The 21,630-nt window shown below is 41.9% G+C and overlaps 1 protein-coding gene across 1 annotated transcript in view; it reads right to left on the minus strand.

The window, feature by feature from the left end:
• The window catches only part of LOC137124276 (voltage-dependent T-type calcium channel subunit alpha-1I-like), a 179,138-nt gene extending 157,861 nt beyond the window's left edge, over positions 1 to 21,277 (minus strand). Inside the window, exon 1 of the mRNA XM_067499102.1 lies at positions 19,528 to 21,277. The gene's annotated coding sequence lies outside the window, so the exon portion shown is untranslated. The remainder of the gene's footprint in view (positions 1 to 19,527) is intronic.
• Positions 21,278 to 21,630: the final 353 nt, after the last annotated feature.

Genomic DNA, 21,630 nt, shown 5'->3' on the forward strand with positions numbered 1-21,630 from the left:
GTCCTGGTGGTTCCAAACTTCTTCCATTTATGGATAATGGAGGCCACTGTGCTCATTGAGACCTTCAATGCTGCAGAAAGTTTTCTGTATCTCTCCCCAGATCTGTGCCTAAATGCAATCCTGTCTCGCACGTCTACAGACAATTCCTTGGACTTCATGGTTTGGTTTGTGCTCTGACATGCACTGTTAAGTGTGGGACTTTATATAGACAGGTGTGTGCTTTTCCAAATCATGTCCAATCAACTAAAGTTCCCACAGACTCCAATCAAGTTTTAGAAACATCTTAAGGATGATCATTGGAAACAGGAAGCACCAGAGCTCAATTTTGAGTATCATGGAAAAGGCCATGAATACTTATGTACATGTGAGTTTTTAAAGTTTTTAATACATTTGCAAAGATTTCAAACAAACTTCTTTCTTCTTCTTTCACATACTTTCTGGATGCACCGTACCTCTTAGGATCGAGATAATTCCAATAACCTGACTCATAGATCGGCCCTATAGGCAATTTCTTTTTTTACTTTGAGTTAGACTTTTTATGCAGACAGTTTTTGATGTCAAAAATCAGCCCCTGGTGGACATGTCAGACTCCCTACGACTACAGTTTTGGACATGTGAACAAAAGACTTCACTCCATTTCTTTAGTGGCTTTCAATTTCTCAAGCGGGCCAATGCATAATCACATCTTAAGAATTAATTTTTCAAATGGTGTCAAAACCATAGAAACCAGACCAATTCAGCTGCTTGGCATCAACAAGCTCCACTCTGCTCACCAGCTAGTCACTTCATGTGCTGAACAGTTAAACAATGACCTCATAAAGCCTCATAAATGTCTGTTACAGCCACTTTAAAAGATCCTTATTAAGTGAGTGTAGGGAGACTTTCTTTGTCCATCTCCCGTTGTCTCGATGGGAACTTTATGGCAACTTGATTTTCTCTGGCACTTCAGAGACCCTTCTTCCTCAACAGCCGTCCACTTGAAGAGTAATGGCTCCAATATTCCTCTGCTTTTCTTTCATCGCCTCCAGTTACACATATGTTCCAGTTTCCTCTAGTAAGTTTTTCTGTCAATAAAGACTCAGACGATTTAGATTCAGAGTAGTCTCTAAACGCCAATTTCAAATGATTTCTGACAGTATCTGACCCTGTGGTATTTCTTAAAATTCCAATTAGTCATTGAACAGATGCTTTTATCCAAAGGGACTTACAGTAGACGTAAGTAGACGACACTAGGGACAACTTTGGGTTTCAGTGTCTTTCCCAGGGACACTTTGACATTTAGCCATGAAGACCAGGAGTCGAACCACCAACCCTGTGGTTTGTGGACGATTGCTCTAATAATTGAGCTAAAGCGAATAAAGAATTTGCTTTAAAAAGGAGGGAAAAAAAGGAAACTAAACTTTCTTAGTATAGAAATCGAAATATGCTCCAACACCTAGTTTAGAGAGGTGCAGCAGAAGCCTCCAGTGACACAGACTCAAAAAGTAAATTTTTCTGCATCGCTGCCACTGCCATTCAATGATTCTAGGTCACAAGCGGCTTCGACAGCACCTTTCTACATTATGATGGAGCATATTTCTTCAGAAAAAGGAAGCTATTTATAATAAGCCTTTTTGTTTTTTTTTTTTTTACCTGAATCAGCCGTCACTCATTTCTCCAAACCACTGAGCTAAGTCATCTCTGTGCTGATTTTCTTTGGCTGTGTAGCATTGTTATATTTTAAAAGCCACCCTGTCAATTGCTTAGTCATTTAGGACTTGCACTGCCAATAAGAGATTGGTGAGTTTGCCAGAAAATGACAGGGGGGGAAAAAAAGGGGGAGGAGGTAAATGTGAAAGGCACAAACAGATGGAGATTACACAGAGTGAGCAAAAATAAATTGAATTCGAAAAATACGAACGATAACTAACATCTACTGACGGTAAACACGAACGGAGATTAAGACAGGTAAGAGAAAGAAAACAGCATCTGCACAAGCGTCGACAAATTGTAATGAGACGACGGCTTTTGATGAAAAACAGAAATTATCTCGAATTTTCACAGGCCTTTGAAAAGCGAGAGAGGAGTCACTTACATCTTAATGCAGAGGGCTGTTGTGTCCACACATGATTATACTGTACCATACTGGAGCATCAGGGACTAGACTCCCTAAACCGCTGCTGGTGGTTGGAAAACTGTATTCGAGCAGTTGTATTTAGTTGATCAAGCGCAGTACAGGAGAACATAAAATATCTACAGCAGCTCTAGACTGTGTGGATACCTGACTGAAATTCCAATGTGTGAAGGTGAAAGCTCACATATCGGAAAACAAAGAATAAAAGTATCAGATGTGCAGTGACATCAGCCACAAATCTGCAGCTGCAGCTTGTGTTTGTTTTGGTATTATAGCACCATTATGAACCATATATACAGCAGATTTCATATGGACTTGAGAAGGACAGACTAGAAATATCAAGCTGGAGCTGCAGTCCCACATATTTTGTCACCCTGCATTTCCCATAAGGTTACGAAGTCTGAAAAAATGACTAGGGTGGAAAGTTTAATTTAATTATAATTATCAAGATAAGTTTTTTTTTTTTTATCAAGAACCTTATGCTTGCGCAGCATTTTTTATAGGTATGTTTTATCAATAAATTAAAACACAGTTCTTTTCATGTCCCTCCTCAGTCATATTTCAGTTAACCTTTTTTTTTTTTTTTTCCTTCCCAGCTGCAGTACAAAGTAACCTCTAGGCAAATGATGTGATTGATGAGCCAGCAGCAGGCAAGTCCCTGCACTGGATGATACTGGATCACATCTAACATTCAACCACCTCTGCTGGAGCTTGATGCAACAGTCTGTGTGGGAGTGGAGCTACGCAGGAGCCATCGATTACCTCGTGGGTGTTCCAACAAACATATTTTGCCTCACAAATAAATAAATATAATAAGTCTTTACTTCTACAGTGAGAATTCCGGTCAGTTTATTATTGGTTGTTTATTGGAAACATTTAGAAATAAAGTAGCAACAACCGAAATGGACAATAAGATTCGAGAAGGACAGACCTTCTCGAATCTTATTGTCCTTGCAGATAGTTTAGTCCAATTGATGCAAGAAATCCCCAAATTACGCAAACTCGGCTCAGTTGCTAATGGTCCGTACATTCTCAATATATTCATGCAGTTGACTCCAGTCTCATAATTGTGTGCGGAGCAGTTGGAGGTTAAACAAAAGCAAAAAGTGCAGCTCAACAAATTCCTGCCTATTTCAGACTCTCAGTTCTGTGCATTTTGAACTACATTTAAATAATCGCTCTTCATTACTTGGTAACATTCACATCCAAACTTTGACCATTATCATCACTCCTATGTCTATTACCAATGTATTGTGCTGCACAGCACCACTGTGTATTGTACATTTCAAAAAACTAAATAAAAAAAAAAAAGGAGAAAATTCAAAAAAGTCAGTGTAATGGGTTGTTGAGCCATCTTTCCTCGTGCAATCGTTGCAAAACCAATGTAAAGCACAACTTTACCTCTGTATTCTCCACACACACACACAAACTCAAAGGTAGCATTTCCATTTAGCGAACATTTTTATCCATTTTTAAGTAGAACGCACAGGGGGCAACTTGAGATTTACCATGTGGCCATGCAGGCGGAACCAGGAGTCAAACCACTGACCTTGTGGTTTCTGGATGACCGCTCTACTAACTGAGACACAGCCCACCCTTCCACCCACCCCCAAGTCATACGAACACGTCTGACACCAACAATCTCCTGCTGTGTTCTACATGTTTAAAAGGGCAACTGAACAATGTGCAAAACCCGAGTCCCTGTCCATGTGAAAACGGCAACAGAAATACAGATGCAAACAGCAGCCATATCACAGCAGGGACAGCAACAGCAGCAGGCTAGCGTTGCTAATCATGGGGCTCCATGCTGTCCAGAGAAACCAAAAGATAAAGAGGGAAAATCACCTCTCCTCCTCCTTTGGGCCAAAACCATTATGGCAGCTGGATCTAATGACCCATAGCGAGTTAAACCGAGGCCTAGGTGTGTGTGTGTGTGTGTGTGTGTGTGTGTGTGCATGCCCCCGGCCTGGCTGATGGACTCCCCGTGGCCAATTTCCTTGTAATGTTCCTTCTTCCAGCTATTACGTCTTAGGCCAGTTGCCAGCCATTATAACTGCACTCGAGGAGAAAATGAAACACAAACAACAGTGGCTGGCTGGGACTCAGAGAGGTCCGAGAAGACGAAGCTGCTGTGGGTTCGGCTGATTCAAACTCTCCACAACAGGCATTTTATTTGATTGTCTGCAGTCCCAAGTGAGGTTAAGTTAGAGAGGCGAGGTGTGAGGCAAGCAGTGGAATTCAAATCCACCCTCTGTGTGTGTGTGTGTGTCTGTGTGTGTGTGTGAGGCTGGATCATAGTCAAAGAGGTAAAGAGGGTCAGTCTCCTCCATCTGGAGTGTGACACCCTCGCTCATCCCTGTCTCCCTCCTCTTCTTTTAGCTCTCTCCTACCATTCATCGTAATCACAGCCTTCCTCACACACTCTCAAACCACTGAGCCAAATCTCTCATGTCCTTGCTTTCCAACTGCCTGCCAGCCAGTCGAGTGCACCCTGGAACTACAGTGACTGCAGTTTTTTCAAGTGACTTTCCTCTTAAGGAAGTTTGGTATTTACTGATTTATAGCACAAAACCCTCCCACAGGCTAACGCTCTAGCTAATGTAAGACAAATCAAAGAGAAAGCAAGTGATGTCCACAGAAAGATGCCCGTCTTCGACCGACTTGTTCCATTCCTCAAATGTAGTTCTCCTGCACAGGCCCAATTTTCCTAAATGTTTGGTTTAGTAAAACTGGTTCAGGGCAAACAATCCACCAACTTCCCTTAAGTCCACATATTTACACAGCACATGTTGGTTCATCAAGATGCTCGACCAAGGAACGTTGGCCACACCTGAACAGGATGTGGTCATCGAGCGGCAGCAGACGGTCGAATTTCTGTTCTTTATTGTCCCGAGGACGTGATTGTACACTGAGAAAAACGGCTCCTCCGTCGCTAGAGCAAAGATCTTCGATTTCTAAACATATGCCGACATTAGTTTTTAGATCTCACACTGTACAGGAGAGATTACTCACATCACAAGAGTCCGAATAACTGGTCTCTGCCTAATTTTTCTTTAGCCCCATTTCCAACTGAGTTAAAGTAAAGTGTCTCTTGCAACTTGATTTGTCAAAACAAAGTGTTCCTGTGATTGGATTCTTAGAGTTTTTGATTAAATTATTTTGCTATAAGTAAAGTTCAAAGCAGCAAATCATCTCAATCATCTTTACACCAGCAATCAAAGTGTTGAGAAAAAGATACAAAAAAAAAAAGCTCAGTTACTAATATTGAGCAAATTCAGAAAATAGTGGTATAATTGACTCCAGCAGGTTACAGAAAACCTACTGCTGCCTACCTTTACCTTCGCATTGATTATAAAGTCTGTCTACTCACCCACCAGTGCATCCATGGAAATGCCCCACAGTATCTAAAAGAACTCCTCACACTGCAATCTACAACTAGACACCTCCGTTCCACCAACACCTATCGCCTCTACCCCCCCAGACCCAAACTCCATACAATGGGGGACCGAGCTTTCTCAGCAGCTGCTCCCCGGCTATGGAACGCTCTGCCTGAGAACCTGAGGGCACCACAGACTGTGGACTGTTTCAAAAAACAGTTAAAGACTTTTTTGTTTAGAAAAACATTTTAAAGTGATCATTTTAAAATGATCATTACTTTTTACTTTAATGCTGTGCTATTCTATGTTTTATATGTTTTGTAGGCTTTACATGTTTTATGTTTTATTCCTGGTCTTAATCCGCTTCTGTAGCACTTTGAGATTTGTTAGCAAATGTAAAGTGCTTTATAAATAAAATGAATTATTATATTAAATTATTATTCCCTTTAAATCTTGAATGTTCGACACAACTTCTTTCCATTTGTCAAAGTAGAAGTTAGTGTGAACAACCTGTGTGGGTATTTAAATACACCCCCTGATTATGTTGACTCACTGCAAATGCACATCCACTGACATTACACAGTTGGCAATTCACCGTTTCAGGTCAATTCGAACGTTTTTACAAATTTGCCACTATTCACAAATAAAGTTGGCAAGAAGGTTCAAAAAAATGGTTTCGTTGTGTTGGCAACAGTGGGGCCAAGGCTACGGGAAAAAAAATCAAAATAAATAAATGATTTGCTCAATTGGTTCCGCTGCATGACATTAGCTCATTAATGTAACAAGAGCTTTTCACACCATTATTGTAAACTAAAATCTGAGGGACCACTCTGGGAAGGGCACAGAGCTGCAATGAATACCAATACCAGCATCAACAAACAATGTCCCTAATGCTTCTTTTTCTGACTCATGTCCATTTTCCATTCATTCCTATTCATTAGAAACTGCTTCGACTGATGCTGTATCCATGGTCAGTAAAAAATACTTTAATCGGGATTTATTTAAGATCAGGTGTGTTTCTTTGGATTTATACTAGAACACAGATTTGTGGTATAATTACAAACCTAATCCCCCTCAGAATATATAATGTTGCATCAGTTTATTTTGGAACTTACGATCAATTAATTTAAGGCAAATGGAACTGGGATAATGTAAAATATAATGAGAAGATAAAGCTCCAAGGGGTAAATCAAGCAGAAATTTCCTGTAATATGAGTTTGACAAGAAAATGCACACGATCCGATTTCTCAGGGTTGAAAGAACTCCTTCCCCAGTGCGTCAGTGATTCTGCTGTCGGCTCTAAATCACGAGTCATTAGATCGCTCTGCCTGTGTGCTAGATCTACTTAGTCACTAAGAAGTGATAAGGGGGAGATTTACAGTCCCTGACTGCAATAGGTTATGGGTGAGGCGCAGAGGCAGAGGGCAAAAGGTCAATAAGAAGAAAGCCTGAGAGAAGTCATGCAGCGGGTGATGAATGGGAAGAGGAGATTTTAGTAGCAGGACAATTAAGGAAGAGAAGAGACTTAAGGGAAACTGCGGAGATTCACTGCGATAACTAATAAATTGCTTCAGGATAAAAATAAAAGTGGACTTTGTAACTTGTTTTAATTGACTACATTTGGAAATGTGTTTGCACAGACACACTCACAGCTCTGTTTGTCAGCCGATGCTCGATGCTAAGAAGTGAGCATCACACCGACTGACAACCATTTTTGGACAACTGGTCTCATAGAATTAAACACAAAAACACCACAACGAAAAAAAAAAAACTATAAGAAAAAAAACACACACACACATGTTTGGAGATTTTAGAGATATAACAAAACAGCGAGGTTTTCACGCCACTGTGAAATGAGTTGAGAATTGATTATTTTACTTTGTGAATAATTTGATGTGTTTCCTTTAAGTGAGTTTTACCTTCGGAATTTTAACCCCTTTTCACAAAATGTGATTTTCATTTCTGGTGTTCCGAGTATGGAAACGATGGCTAAAACACATTAAAGGAAAGGTTTGCATTTTTTTTTCCTAGTGTCTTAGTGGATCCATATAAGCATTTACATACAAAGCAACAAAAGATTTTATCTATCTGTAACCGCGTGGGCTGTTTGGGGTCACAGGCCGTGTCATAGGGTGGGAGTCAGGGTACAAACACAGGGAGACATACACAGGCAACCAGTCACATCTCTGGGCAATTTTGAGCCATCAATTGAAACAAATTTGAGGAAACCCATGCAAGCACAGGGAAAACATGCAAACGGTCACCCAGGGACGCAAACCCACCACCTTCTAGCTGTCAGGCAGCAGGACTAACCACAGATGGATGACATGGTTTGTTAAGTTTCTTTTTATCGTAACCTGACAGGGAAACACTGTTGAGGGAAACACAAAGAGGTAAAAAACTCTGACTTCACTTGGTTTTATTAGCTTAAAGGTTTTTAGCATGATTTGAGCTTTAAATGCACATTTGAATAAAGGTGGATTTTAGTTCCAATCACTTTTACTCAACTGGCTTTAAAAAGACGTATTGATCATCAGTAGAAATAAAAGGAGGAACGTGTTCATATGGGCACCTGACTGCTATTTTAAGACACACTTGAAGCAATGTGAACCACTTTAAAGAGTCAGAGAGGATAAAACTACCAAAAAAACACATGCAAGTTGCTCCTTATGATGTTTTTGTAAACCCGGGCTCTGCAACCATCTTGGATCTAATAAATAAACCTCCTATAACTTGAATTAGATACAGCAAGGTTGTCAAAGGTGCACAGGTGAAGTGAAGCAACAGTTTTACAGATGGTTCAGCAGCAGAAGCAAAAATAACAGGATACAGTGTGCCAGTAGAGGTGGGTGGGGAAAAAAAGCAGAGAGGAGCTGGGAGACATAAAACAGAAAGAAAAAAAGTTTGAAATGATGCAAATTATATGGTTCCAATAAAATGGAAGCCAAATAAAATCCAAACCACAGGCATTTACAGTCAAACACTGAGCCTCCTCTCAGTCTGTCTCAGAAGACCGTGTGTCTCTCGTGTTTCACGGCTCCTTTGGTTTCCGTCCCTCTCTACTGTCTGTCTTTCTCTGCTCAGCGCTGCTTTAATTATCTGCTGGCTTCCACCAACACTGAGTAACCACTCCTGACAACCAGGTGTGGAGTGATACTGACACACACACACACACACACACACACACCTCAATAGCATCCACACAATCAAGTGCTTCTATAAACATAAACAATAGGAGACACCAGCAGATATGATGCTTGTATATTTCGGGCTGTTTGGAAATGAGAGCAGAGACAAGCAGGGATTAATTACAGGTAGTTAAGAAATAGAGACAAGAGGACGAGCTAGAGGACAGGCTGACAATAGATAAGTGAAGAGAGAGCAGCACAGGTTGGGGAGTAAGAGCAGCAGGGTTTAGAAAGAGGAGGGGGTCAGTGGATGTATCATGTCAATGATAAAAGGATAATTCAAACAAAATGATGCATGTATCAGTGACCAAATACCACTTGTGGTGTGAAAATCTATTCCAAGCTGTAAACAAGCATCTCATGGACCAACCTTGTCTCCTAAATATGACAACTGTTCTGCAGATATGTATTGAATCCGTGGATGATTATGTTCCAATGTAACATATTATTTGAATGACTGAAACTCTTTAGTTTAGAAAAGTTAGTTGCAAGACGGTGAGTGAAGGTGATACCACAGACTAGAGTTGGGTTCTAGAGTTACGTGTGGTGAGACCAAAAAAAAAAAAGCACTTTGCTTAAGGTTTGGCAGAGGTTGTGGTTCGTGCTCTGTTAGGCCAAACCGCAATCCTTCTCTAACCTTAACCAAAGTTTTACTGTAAGATTTGACGGACGAACACATGCTTCCCAGAGTATGAGATTTTCAACATATCATGCTAATTATCAACACATCCTCACGATGTGAACAGAAAATCAAGCCCTTCGCAATTACGCGTCGCCATAAAAATGTATTTGTTGTATACAAATGTCATTGTTAGGCAACTGGGGGATAAGTAACAAAACCTAAAAAAAAAAATGGAAAACAACTGTCTTTGTGTGTGTGTCCTTTGTAACAGATAGAAACACTAATAAAGACCACTGTCCTGCCATTTTTCTAACAATCATGTTATATGGCAATAATTGTTGGATTTGTTAGAAACATAAGTAGTTTTCAACAAACTTGTAACGTATATACTAAGTTAGGTTCATCGGTAAAACTGCATCAAAAACAAAACGCAATTGTGACCTTAACTGAAAAACATCCAGAATAATAATTGTTTTATTTTCCTATTATTCTCCTATTTAAAATGATTGTACTTTTTGATGTTAATATTAGTGTTTCTCATTGTGTTGTATCCGATGGACGCGCAAAACTTCAAAGATAATCTGTGACCAGTTCTTTGCCAAACACTACATTCAAACAATGAGCAATAAAGTACAAAAAATAAATTAAATTATTGGAGTCTTGTATTGCTATGATGCTGCACCTCCAAAATATATAATACACACTGATATCCACTTAATATTAGAGACATCTTTCTTTTATATAAACATAATTTAAAATGGTCTATTGTAGGTTGTCTCAACTCAGGTTATTCTCCCACTTTGGCAAAGATGCCTAAGCTTTATGCAGAGTGATGAAAAATGAGCAGACGCTCCTCCCCTCCGTTCCACTTTCACAACGAGAAGGCAAACGAAGCCACTCAAATAATCATGTAGTTCAGCCAAAACTTCAGTAAAACAAAATGACAGATGGCACCGTGTATAATGAAAGAGCGGGCAGGAAGATGTTGAAAGGATGTAGAAGGTGTAAAAGAAGAAATGTAGATGTTAACAATAAGTGGCCTATTGCACTGGTATTTTCTAGACTTGGATTTTGTGCTGATTTTCAATGACAAATGTAATGTGGCCCATAAATGTTACAATCTTTTTTTATACTAGTCCATTTAATCTCGTCTCACAAAATATATTATTCACCTGCACACACACACACACACACACACACACACACACACACACATAATCATCCAGTCTCCAAACACAATTAACACCCAGCATGGAAATACCCGTCAAAGCGCCCCTGAAAAGCAGGGGCTTTTCATTGATTGATTGATTCATGTTTCTCAACCTGTGGCTTCTACTTTTGACCATGTTTCAAGTGTCTCAATAATACAGGGAGTAACAATCTGCACTGAGTAAAAGAGAGAGTTCTAGATTCTGAAATAAGGATCCCAACCCGGAGCAAACAGAGGAGATGAGAAACGCAGGAGGAAGTAATCCAGCATGAACAGGGCTGCTTAAAGAATACAACTAAGAATGACATGATGACATAAAGTGTCAAAATGGAAGAGTGGAGCGTGGCTGCCTTATAAACTGAGACTGGCTGCAGGTGAGCAAGGTGGGACAGATAGAATTGGAGGGAAATTTAAACTAAGAAAATAGGAGGGGCTGGTTTGATGAGCAGATAGGCCAAAACGAGAAGACTGGGCAGGCACGAAAATGGCATGTTTAAAAATGTTTTCATATTCACAAAATAAAAATAAGATAATTTTGACACGTCCGGCCACAAATATGCTCTAAAAAATGTTTAATTTATTTTGAGTAATCATTCATTTAAAAAGGAGATTAATTCCTTGCAGGGCCCAATAGTACTGATAATGATGCAGCTTACAAACAGAGGAGAATAAAGAGGGGGAACTTAATTAAAATGGCTGTCAAACCTCTTAAACATCAAGTTAAATCTGGGCTGTTTCACCCACCGCTTGACCTGTTTGACCTCAGAACTGCAGAATAATGTAAAGTTTGTATGTTGACTGGACGATTCCCTGCCGCTCCCTGAAACTTTTCTCCTACCAAAGTAAAACATTGTTTCATGCTAGTTTTAAACAAGTAGAGCAACAATGCACTTAAGTAGACGTTGTATCCATTTCGGTGTTTCTGGGCAGCTCTAAAGTGCGAGACCCAGCTACGTCTGTCCTGTTGTCTTTGCATTTTGACTCGAAATGGCCAACAACCTCTGAGCAGCTTGATAGCGGAGGAAATGCTGTGCTGGTGTCAACTCATCATAACTACTGTGTTATCAAGGAGCACGGCCTCCATAAATAAAGGAGACGGAAGCCTAAATATAGACATGATGGAGGGAGAAGCACAAACACTCCACGACAAACACTATTAGAGCTGGGTGAGACACGCAACAGGAAAAGCACTTCACACACACACACACACACAGTACAAATGAATGTCCATCTAATGAATGATGACTGTAACGATCGATCATAAATCTACAGAGAATTTTTCAATTTTTAACATTCAATGATAGATTCATCATGGAAGACTGTACAATTTCATACACGTCGAACAACGTGAACATGAATGTGCTGATTTACATGAGTGTGAAACCGGTTCAGATGGTTGGACTAGATGAATTCAGTTTTCAATTACGATTTAAAGACTTTGTCATGAGCTGTAACACATTGTTATGACCAGTTGCGATGGTTTTCTGGGACAAAACCATCAATTCAAACAAAAGTCCTCATTTTCCTTAGTTGCAGCTCAAATTCAGTTTTTGACAGGACTGTTAAACCAACCACAAGCATTTTTCTGACAAATATCATTTTCATAGCTTTTCGATGAGGCTGCTTTGCCACCGGTGCTTGGTTTGGTTTGGTTGTAGGGTTTTTTTAATACAAGCATACAAAGCATGTCGGACAACACTCGCCAGACATTCACTAAAGACATTTATCCCTTTTAAGAACTTTGTGTACACAAAAGAGCAGGTGGGGACACATTTTAAAAGCACAGAGTCAGGGCAAACATAGTGAGGCGATGCAGGGAGATACCACTGAAATTTCATCAGCTCGTGAACTCTGTTATTTTTATTTGTTATTTTACACATCAGATTTCTTTTATTCTTAGGGATAAAAGAGAAGTGATGTACAAAGAGATAATAATATTCACAGTGAGGAAGTCCCTTTTCTGCTTGTCATTTCCTGTGTTCCCTGATGATATTCCCTGACTGCATCTCCTCTACCTGTCAGTCCCTTGCACTCAATTCTTTTTGCACCGCTGAGCTGCTCTGACTGTGTGTGTTTGTTTGTGTTTGTGTGTGTTGTGTGTGTGTGTGTGCACGCAGGTGGGAACAATCTTCCCCGTGAGGATATTTAAAGCCTTTTGGGAAGATTGGCTAGATAGCAGAGATGTATGTGTGTGTGTGTGTGTGTGTGTGTGTGTGTGTGTGTGTGTGTGTGTGTGTGTGTGTGCCAGCCTTGTCTCCGGAGGGTAATAAAGATCTGTGGTCAGGGTCAGAGGCCCTGAGTTATGAGAACTTATTGACTCACAGTGATTAAGGGTTTTTTGTGTGGACAGTAGATCCCCATCACTGAGCTCAGACTGCTGCATGGTGGATCAGAAGAAAAAAAAAATCACTTCTACAGAAGACGCGGAGCATGTGGTCTGTTCCCTAACTGCAGCACACTGTGTTGTGAACAAGCTGGATTCTCCATAATTACAGCACAACGTTTCACAAGTGCACTGTGTGCTTCCATCTGGGATTCTTCTAGCAGCGGGAGTAAGCGATGAGCTGCTCTAAATAATTACTCCGAAGCGAATGGACAATGGGACGGATCCATCAGTCTCCAGCTGAGCTGAATCAGACAGATCCTGATGCTTCTCATTTTCTTCATAATGCAGTCACCGGATGATGATTTAAAAGAAACTTGGCATTTGCCTTAAAGCTGGTGTCATGTTACAAGATAATGTCTCTTTTTTCCAATTGAACATGACCCTTTGCCTTCAGAAGTCACCTAATCAGTAAATAGAGTCCATCTGTGTGTAATTTAATCTTTAAGAACATTAGTGAACAAGCAGCTTCATCACAGGTCAGGGACAAAGATTTGGAGAAGTTTAAAGCAGGGTTAGGAGGAGCTGCAGAGATCCACAGCTCTTGTGGGAGACTCGTGAACTCCACAAATCTGACCTTCATGGAAGAGTGGCAAGAAGAAAGACATTGTTGAAAGAAAGACATAATAATTCCCCACACTCTATGTGTGGGACACAGGGGAAGAAGGTGAAGAAGAAGGTCACATGAGACCGAATTTTAACTTTTTGGCCAAAATGCAAAATGTTACGTGTGGCGGAAACCTGACACTGTACATCACCCTGAACATACTATCTCCACCGAGAAACATGTTGGTGGCAGCATCATTTTGTGGGGATGCTTTTCTTCAGCAGGGACAGGGAATAAGGTCAGAGTTGGTGGGAAGATGGAGACAAATACAGGACAATCTTACATTGGGAGTGCCTTGCCAGCCGGGTGGGGCCACACCTGGTGGGGTGGGATTTTAACCCACTGCCTTCTGCATGCCAATCCAATGCTCTACCAATGAGCCACCAGGCCCCCTATTTTAGTTCATGGTTGTAACGTGACCAAATGTGGACATTTTCAAGGCCTATTAATATTTTTCAAGGCACTGTAATAAGATCTCATCATTTAGAGGAATTTTTTTTAGTTCAAATTATGTTGTAGTCTTTGTTGACCTGCTCCTCCGGGACTCCTCCAGATGACTTCATCTGTAGAAGCAGATAGATAATTTACTAGAAGAAAGGTTCATATAATTTGTTTACATGTTTTCCCCCAAACCACAATCACAGGAGGTAAGTTAAAAATTGATGAAGTTGCCCTTTAACTGATTGTTTCGTTTTTGAAATGTTTAAAATTTGCGCTGACCTTTTTTTAAAATGAAAATGCACTAAAACTTCTTTCTGGATTTTCTGTACTTTTTCTTCTTCTGTGGTTATATAGAATGTGAAGCTACATTTCGCTGTGTTAACTGTTGGGAGATAGAGGTGCCATCTTGTGAGGTATACATACCGGCTATGGTGGTAACTATACCTTAACCTGCATACCTTGTGGTTTGTTTGGCTGAAAATGTGCTTAAATCCTAAATATTTGATGGCACAGGTAACACAGAATCCTCCACTGGCTGGTGATGCTTTCCAGAATAATGACAGCGCACGTGATCAATAGGTCAACACAAATGATGTCCACTTCACGTCGAATGCAAGATGATTTGGAAAGTATAAGCACGGGTTCCTCGGTAAGCCTGTGCAGCTCTGTGGTTCCCTGCATCCAATGAATATTTATATTAAATACCAAAAGGCACAATGTGTCAGCGTTTGATAAGAACTGAAAGTCACCACTTTTCTGCACGACTGTTTAAAACATCTTGGGGCAATAAAAACAGCGGAGTATTCAAGCTGAAGGTACATCTGTCACAAAAACTGCTAAATTATTTAACATAGCACAAAAGTTTACACTCTCTGGTAAACAGGCTTTGGTAAAAAAGGAGCTACAAGTCAAAGCCCAGTGACAGGGGACATTTAACTGAAGCGCTGCTAAAAAAATTACAGCCTTGAGGTGAATTGGGAACTAAATCAACATCTCTGGGACTTAGTCTCAACTAAATTCTACATCAGAAGTCTCCAAACGTTGTTCTTCATACAGGGTTGTCATTCATAACCCAAGGTCAGCATAAAATAAGACATAATCCAGACATAAAAAGGGAGAATTATTCTCCTTTATCAGTTTCCCTGCACTTGGACAGGTTTACGTTGACGGTGGAAAAAGCCAGAGGGGTCTTCCACCCACCGTGAACCGTAACTGCCTGTGTGTTGCATCTATAACCAGCTACTGTATCTCTCCGGACTCATTAGGTCAAAACTCTGCTGTAGGCTGATGTATAATTTAAGAAAAAGAAGAGGGTCAACAACGTTCCCTGATCCCATATTGCAAGATAGTGGTACTAGCACACTAAAGCTAAACAGATTTCATGACCTTAAGGTGGGGAGCACACACTGGGTCTCAAGACTAAATACTTGAATCTCTACACAGACCCTTGATGACTGTTGGCACTGACTAGGCCAGGTGGGGTCCGATAAGGACCAACTACTGTAGGTCTGAACGGTCGTCACAACCAAAAGCACATTCATAATTGAAATACCTGGCCGAGCACCACATCTAAAATCATGAATCTTTCTGGGCCGGTTTCAAGCCTGCGCGGCCAGGTACGCAAGATTTTCACCTCCTTCTATCCCCCCCCCGACAGGCTGGATGCATTCATCCACAGGGAATGATCCGTCGTGTTGTGACACAGTCCGGGACTGGTATGACAGCCGTGCGAGCAGCGCTGGTACTATTCTGAGGTAATTCCTTTTCGAACTGCCACCACAACGAGATAATGGCGTGTTTATCCAAAGCACTGTGCATGTGTGGCAGGCTGCACATTGTGCCCGAACAGTGAAAACACAGCGAGTTTGATATGTACATGATGTCCTGCGTGGTTCCACTTGTCAGGATTTGTCTCCTGTGTTTTAGCAACTTAAATTCTAAGTAGCTAAAACGCTGCTTCGCTAATGCCCCAAAGTCAAATTCCAGCACGTACTGTAAAACACTGACTAGTTTACTGAGGAGTTGCATTAGACGTTTCTCAAATATGTGCACGTGTATGCGTGAAGCACAAAGATGATGTTTTAAAGAATTGTTTCTATCCATATTATCAGTGACAGTCTCCACCTCTTCTGCCTTTTGCTGCTACATTGACATAATCTGTAGCACTTCAACACCACCAACCATCTGTCAGTGAATTTGTGCAAAGTGCAGAAACATATATACATGATATATTTTCTTTATGTTTCTGACAATGTTTAAAGTGACTTTAATTTAAAGTGTCCTTTGACCGATTGACTGATTTCTTGTTTTCCCACGCAGCAATTGGCGCTGACATATACTGTGTCACTTGACATAGCCAAGGATACAAACAATCCCCCACAGTCCCCACCAACAGCACCAAGCTGATTCAGTGGATAAGGGGATTAGATGAGACGATGAGAGGGGTGGTGGCCGACCTTGAGGTAAGGCCGCTCACTTTCTCTCTGTCACACACTCAAAAACTCTATGTTCTGTATGTAAACAGTCGTGTCACACAGTAGCCCACCTTCCTCGTTGTACTTCTCCCCCTTTGCAGCAGATGAGAGGTGCTGTTGATCCTTCTGCGAGACAGCCACAGTGTCAGAACACAATGTGCATCCTCTGCAACAATGCCACCAGCAGTTTCCATCGCGATCTCTTCTGCGTTTCCAAAATGACTAATATTTCCGATTGTCTCTGTAACATTTAAACACACTCGCTCTCAGTCAGCTTGTTTAAGACGCTGCAGCTAGACAGAGGTTACAATGAATAAACGCTCGTCTTTTCTTTAACAATGTCGCTGAAAAAAATAAAAATACCAGAGTCGTTTTGAGGTGTCTCCTGGCAACAAAAGTTGAAGTGTGGATAATTGCAGAGGTAAGTAAATGTTAGCCATTAGTGTAGCACCACAGGGTGAACTGTGGACATTCTGGACACCAAACAAGCACCGAGACACTGGTTCTGCAAACACAACTTAGACCACATTCTCTATCTCCCTCGCTGCAGACAGGCCACTCAGTCATCCAGAGATCATCCAGTCACAGGGGACAAAAGCCAGAAATGGGCCACACTGAAACCACAGCAGCCCCACATGGGCCAACAGATGCTGCGGCAGCTGTGCCGAGCGTGCGTTGCTGCTTTACTCTAACGAGCAAAACCACTTCCTGTCGGAGCCAGGTGTTGATGATTGAAATACATGTATAGGCGCAGACACGAGAGTCCGAAGCAAATTGGAGATAACTTGTGAATGTACACACACAGGAAACATAGCCAACAAAGTGTACAGTGTAAGTTTGCAATATTCTATAGATGGTATTAAAATGTTTTGGCACATTTGCTAACCAGACATATGATTGTTTATCCCAGCGTCCCCCATGCAGCACCATCTAAAGGATCCTGCCCTTGTAGTGTGACACACCGTTAGATTTATATACGAGAGCCTCTGGTGTCATTTCCCACATCATCTACGACTCGTAAATTCCAGCCTCGCATGGGGGGGGAGAGAGAATTACAGTGTGCCGGCAGTTACAGCTAGTGCAGAGATGTTTTCCACACCCTCTGAGAATGAACACCAAATTCAATTTGTAATTTTAAGTATGCTGTGGTTGCACACTAATTTTCCAACTGAATGTAGAGTCGTATACAAACACACATTGTTTGAGCTCAGCAGCTCTGGCAAAGTAGAACATATTCTTCTCATCAAAAGAGGAAAATGCACATAGAGTATTGGAATGTTATGACTCGGAAAACCACCCACAGCTTTTGTGTGCTCCCACAGGTGAATTACAAAGACAGAGTTGTGACGGAGCAAGGATGGAACAGCCACACTGGGACGCACTATCCGCGTTTATGTACGACAGATTCCTTTTATTTTACAGCCACATAATCCACGCTACGTGCGTATGAGGAATAGAACGAATAAGAAAACTCTTGAAAATGTATGCATGCACATAAAACTGAACAAGGTTGTGCTCACATCACACTGATGGAGCCCTAAGGGTAAAAGCACTTGGCATGTATCTTACCACACGTGGCAAGTGTTTCGCCCCGGGAAAGGTGATGTGCAGGTTTCATTAGCATACTGTATGTAGGTACCAGCTGCCTTTAAAGGACTTAAATACAGTACTAGAGGCAGGAATGGTCTTGTGAGTCAGGGTTCACAAGTTGAAGGAGTGAAAATGGCTGACGCCCATTGAATGCGCGACCGAAATTGACAGTTAGTGAATGTAGTTGACTGGAAACTACAGAGAAAGTCATTGTCGTTCCTCCACCAACACTGTGCTCAAAAAAAGCATGTGCTTCAACATATTCACAACTGGGAGCTAACTAGGAACAGTGCGGTTGCAGCCAAGCAGCTCGGCTGAGGCAGCTGAAAGTGAAGTGCCACAACAGTCACCAATAACGAAACTCGCCGGGGTTGTTTGCACTGGCAGATTTGTGGTCACAAACCTACGATTTCCATTTCTATGAACGTGATTAAAAACAAAACAAAAAAAAGTTTGGGGGGTAGATGGTACAACAAGGAGGTGGTGTTAAGGTTTGGATACAGGTGATAGGCCCAACATGCACAGGGGAACAAGTGATGAGACAAATACACCCCTGCTTCTGAACGCTCGTGATGATAAGATGAAATTTTTTCTTCTGGGAATTTACCCGCCTTCCTCCTCATGCGTCTCCTTGTATCCTCCCTCCTCCATGCAGAGCCTACCACCTCCCAGCAAACTGAATATAGTGTAAAGATCGAACCGTAATAGAAATACAGCCTACGCATCATCAGTGCACCTGTACCCTTCTGTTCATTATGCTTTAGTTAAATCGTAGAGACCTTGTAGCAAGTGAGCACACATTCCAACTTGCAGAACCAACCGGTGAGTTAGTCAAAGCCAGTTGAAAGGGCGCCTCCTGCTGCCTGTTTGATCACCTCACAGCCGAGGATCAATACGATTTTTGCCTAAACAATCAAACGTCAGTTTTTCCTCTTATCCAAAGAAATGAGGATCGATATTTGTATTCTGCAGGAGGAGCCCGCGTGTGCAGGCACAGAGAGAGAGAGAGAGAGAGAGAGAGAGAGAGAGAGAGAGAGAGAGAGAGACGCCCCCGGACCTGTTGACCCAGAGCCACACAGAGAAAATAGAAATCCATTATCCACTGCGCGTTTGGACGGATCTGCATGGTTGTCACATAATTGAAAACCGCCCTTTAATTTTTCCACGTCAGTTTGCCCTTTTCTAGAATAATCAACCTCATAATAATCACACGGGTAAGACTTTGGCTGCTGTATGCTCTCAGGTTGCAGCAACTAATTAACACGCGTGTAAGATAATTTTCTCAGAGGAAATAATGTGCGTCTAAATAAATGTTTTATAGCATCCCAAACCGCGTCAAACTGTAAAGTGGGAACGTATTGCTTCGAACTTAGCCATTTGACGCATCTGTGAAAAAAAAAAGGGAAACCTTGTTTAAACTGGTGCTTTTTCTTTATCACGCGATCAACGTTTTTAAAATGTTTGTTCCGACCACCTGGGAGAAACGCAACAGGAAATGAAGAGGGACGCTGCTGTCTCTTACCTTTACATGCATCAAAGGAGAGCGTGGACGGAGTTGTTCAAGGGATGGAAAAGCTCGGTAATCCGTAAAAAGCACCGCTACGTTCCAAATTCCTGTCCTCTGCTCTCTGTAACTCCAGAGTTTCTGCTGTGTCTCTGCTGGACTGGTGTAATATCCGCGCGATTTCCCGTCCAACCCAAAGCAAACATCCGACCAGGAGCGTCCCTGTGGTAAAGGCACTGCGACTGATCGTCTCCCTCTTGATTCTATTGTACTTAGCCACAGAAATCGGTATGATTGCAGCTCATCCAGATAGGGACAGAGGCAATAAGAGGAAGAATTGGACACCCCTCGCGCACCAAATCCGGATCCGACGTTGCGCACTGGGAATCCACGTGTTTTTCTCTCGTTTTACAGTTCTGCTGCTCGCCGAATCAGAAAGACTCACACCGGTGAGGGGCCCAGATAAAGTATCCAAGTCGCGCCGGAACTGAAGAGGTTATAGGCGACTCCGGGCGGCAGGTCGGTGTCACACCGGAGAAAATCTGCACCCTCCAGGAAAAGTAAGAAGAGAGATATCAAAAGAGATACACTCTTTCCACTTTCAATCCATGCTACCAGGAACCTATCAGATGGATATCATGCAAAGCAGATCACACTACCGGAAAGAGTGTTTTAATTCACGAATCCTCTCCCCAAACTCAGGGAATTCCTCAGCTGAGGCGCATATAGGACTCGCCAGATGAACAAATACCCAGTTCAAAACCATACCAGACTATAAAGAACCCGTGGAGACTCCTGCCTGTTGCAGCTGTGCAGTGGGTCCCCGGTGCATATTTCCAAGCGGTTTGGTTTTATCAACAGTTTGCCCAGTCGGTGTTTGAGAGAGGCTCCGCGGACGATTTCATCTCAGTGTGGTTCCTGTGTGATCGGGATCTCGTTGAGGCCAAAAACGTAAAACTGAGGTGAAATCATCAACTGCGTCTTCTAAATGTGCACTTAAATAATAATAATACTCATTTAAAAAAAATATATTGTTGCGTTCGTTTCCACTGGCCACGGAGCTCCGTGTCTCCTGCGGAGGACACAGGTGGGAGGCAGAAAGGGCCTTTGAGGTGTCGGGAATGAATATTTTAACAGGAGGAGTGTGCGCGCGTGCGTGGCCGAGAGAGAGAAAGAGAGAGAGAGACGGAGGGAGGGAGGTGGGAATAAAAGTCGGTGGGGAGCTTCAGCAGTCAGTGCGCCTGTGTGCGCGCACCTGAGTGAAAATCGAGAATAAAGAACAGTGAGAGTGGAACAACAAGCTATAACCAACTAACACACACACACACGACTGTAGGAGCGTGTGATGGAAAGAAAATGGGAAGCAAAGCAGAGGACAGAGGAGGAGGCTGTGTGGGCATAAAGCTGAGCCTGGGATCAGCACCGCGGACAGAGACCGTCTCCCCGGTTCACTTTTTAATGACTCAATTCGCTTTAAAAGCTCCACGGCTTATTAATATCTGAGCTGAACGAACAACTGCTCCACCGCGGGCACTTTTATTAGCAAAACTTCGGTACTAAAGCTGCACATAAAGAGCTGTGGAACAACATAACGAGGTGCTGATTTCTCGGAGGAAAAACAAACTTTTGTGTGTGTGTGTGTGTGCGGCGAGGAGCGCACTTTTACATTTGGTAACCTGAATCACTCTGGCAGGGATTCGCCTCACATGGTCCATTTGTTTTCGCATGTTCCTAATCCTCCTTATCATTAGAACTACTCGTAATTTGCTTCCCCGTGGCTTTGTCCGTCAGTTGGTCCAGCAGCTTCATCATTACTGCTGTTTTTGCCTGTGAAGCGGATGTTTGCTTGCTGAGCTTTGAAGCGAATAGTTCAAGGAGCAAACACTAGCAGCAGTTTATACTCTGATGAAAATCTTTACAAAAAAAAAAAAAAAAAAAAAAAAAAGAGTCTCATGCTTTTCTGCATCACCTGATCCTTACGGTTGGTTTGGTTCCTTCTTTTGCAGCATGGTCATTGAAAACGGGCTGCAATCACTATGTGGTTCCTATATTCTTCTTCTTTTAAGACGTCATTTTCATCAGCCCAAAGGCAAACGCCCTGCTGAAAATGATCTCCCTTCA

The sequence above is a fragment of the Channa argus genome, chromosome 3, assembly GCF_033026475.1.
Source record: "Channa argus isolate prfri chromosome 3, Channa argus male v1.0, whole genome shotgun sequence".
NCBI classification, from domain to species: Eukaryota; Metazoa; Chordata; class Actinopteri; order Anabantiformes; family Channidae; genus Channa; species Channa argus.